General features: G+C 40.7%; 1 long non-coding RNA gene across 2 annotated transcripts; it reads right to left on the bottom strand.

Annotated features, from left to right (window-relative positions):
- Window positions 1–1279: 1279 nt before the first annotated feature.
- On the bottom strand, window positions 1280–2057 carry LOC130549681 (uncharacterized). Of its 2 annotated transcripts, none has more exons than XR_008962239.1 (3): window positions 1836–2057; window positions 1522–1704; window positions 1280–1423 (listed from the first exon to the last, which is right to left on the bottom strand). It is a non-coding gene; the product is annotated as an uncharacterized LOC130549681 (long non-coding RNA). The 2 variants fall into 2 exon arrangements; XR_008962240.1 differs by having other exon boundaries at window positions 1280–1460; window positions 1599–1704.
- Between the last annotated feature and the right edge of the window lie 371 nt (window positions 2058–2428).

Raw genomic sequence — 2428 nt, 5'->3', positions numbered from 1 at the left:
CTTGCGTGTGCAGACATCCAAAGAACTGTGTGAGGGTATAGAACCCCGTGTATGGAGGGCATAAGAGGCAACAAAATTGATGGACTTTGGAGATCCCGAGCCAAGCCATCTGCCTAATCTGGCCACCCTGCGCAAAGCAAGAGAGAAATTATTTAGAATTAGGTGAAAAGGATCCTATTTTGTCACTGCAGATGCTAAAATACAGTGCACCTCACAGTGGTAGCATTAAAGATATTGGACTGGACAAGTTTTTCTGTCACTGTTGGAGTCAAACACAAATGTATATGTACAAGACATTATCAAAGACATCTACTAACCCCACTGTGAGTTTTGATGCAACTGGCTAAGTAGTGAGGAAACTACAGAGACCAAATGGTATTTCTGGTCATATCTTTTTATGTCATGGCATTCTGGCAGGTGATGAAAGCTCAAGTGTCGCAGTGGTGCAAATGCTGTCAGAGAGACACGATGTTAATGCAATAACACATTGGATGACAGAATGGATACATGCAGGTGCACCAACTCCAAAAGAGGTTGTGAGTGACTTTTCTCTGGCTTTGCTCGGAGCTCTGGTCAAAGCATTTACTCCTCATCGGGATCTCAAGACCTGCATCAATGAGTGTTGTGGTGTCTTACTTGGTAAACAGTCAGCAAAAGTGCCATCTTGTTTTGTTCGGGTTTGTTGTGTATTAGTATTTTGATGTTGTGTACCACATCAAATAACGAACACCTTCTTTACTTTTCACATTCTTAGCCACCACAGCACACACTTCTTCTCCTACTGTCTCTCTCTAAGTCCTTTTCCATAGCTCCCCCTAGAGGCATTTGCCATAACAACTACTGAGAGGACACAACAGGGTTGATGTGGCACACTGCATAAAGATGATCTGCCAGTGGGACTGCTTGTGGAAAAAAACACATCGCATCAAAGATTTCTATGTGAGGTCAATTGCACAGCTTCTGAAGTCACAATCCATGGACGATGCAAGGGAGTTACTGCAGTATAACTGTTGTTGCTCTCAGTGAAGCAGAGGGCAATGACAGCTCTGGAGGCCCACTCATATCAGAAAGGTGCAAGAAATACCTGAAAGTCCGAATGTGTCATCATTCCAGACGTAGAGGGTGAGGATCTGGACGAAGTGGATCCATGTGACCAAACACAGACAGACCTAAGGCAGTGGGTGACAGACATATGTGAGGAGAGCAGGTCACTTGCTGTGGCTAACGGTGATCGTGATAATATGCACTTCCTCCCTGAGATTATTCCCAATAAATCTGACAAGGGAAATTCCATTTGTTTCTACTTCTGTTGCTGTACTGCAGGCTTCTGGTATGGCTCATCTTCAGACCGCAGTGGAAGAAGGCCTTAACCATCCAGAATCCCCCTGCCTCAGGCCAATCCAAAATCCAACACAGTGTCCCTCTGAATTCAAGACAGAGTCTACCTCAGGAACAGTGCTCTGTGCAGGGAAAGTTTCCCACAGTTATCGTCTAAGAGAACTTCTGTAGATTGACACTGACCTGGAAAGAAGCAACTCCACAGAATTTCCTTTGTGTGAATTTCCTTCCAATCTGATGCTCCAAGGAAAGAGATTTACCTTAAGGGCAGTCATTGCTTTCAAAGGAGGCTTAACCCAGGATGCTCTTGGACATTATGTGGCCTACTGTAGGAGGCCTCCATGTTTCTGGGAGTTGTATGACGACCTGAAAAGTGGAGTGACAGGAGTGTCAGAAAAAAACAAAATATGCCCACATGCTGTGTTATACACAAAAGAATGATTACATTCGTTTAAATTTAATTTTACAGTACAGTATTTTTGCTGTATGCCACCAACCTTTGTGTTCTTAGTCCTGTTTGGAGAGTCATCTGTGCTTTTCTGTAAGTTGGGCTTGATGGTGTTTGTACTCAAATCTGTTATTCAGTGTGGTATTTCTGAAGTGAGACAGTGGCTTATCAGTCTTAAGTGTTTATAGGTTTAAAGTGTTTAAAGGTCTGTTATTTCTGTTAATAGATGTTGGATAGTACATGTTCAATTTCACATTAAATTATATATGAATTCATTGATTCATACATTCATATATACACGCACGCACGCACACCTTATATATACATTCACCTTGCAGAATTAGGAAGATGTTGAAAATAAGATAAATTTAAAAATGTATAATTTGTTTTTAATTTAGCACTTCTAACAAGTTATTTTACATAACATATGTTTACATACTGTATAAGTCCATAACAAAGAATTATAACTGAATTTATATAAATGTAACATTATTTAAGGGTAAATTTAAGAGTTTCTTGTTTGTTCCGTGTCATTAAACAGTTCACCGATCTTAAGAAAGTTCATAAAGGTCCTGCAGAAACTTTGACCTCTGTCCAGCAATGAGGACAATCGAGAAACTCATACAAAACTATTACAAAAGA

Source organism: Triplophysa rosa, unplaced genomic scaffold, assembly GCF_024868665.1.
Source record: "Triplophysa rosa unplaced genomic scaffold, Trosa_1v2 scaffold148_ERROPOS969806, whole genome shotgun sequence".
NCBI lineage: Eukaryota > Metazoa > Chordata > Actinopteri > Cypriniformes > Nemacheilidae > Triplophysa > Triplophysa rosa.
Note: the sequence above shows the minus strand (reverse complement) of the source record. Positions and strands in the feature narration are given on the sequence as shown.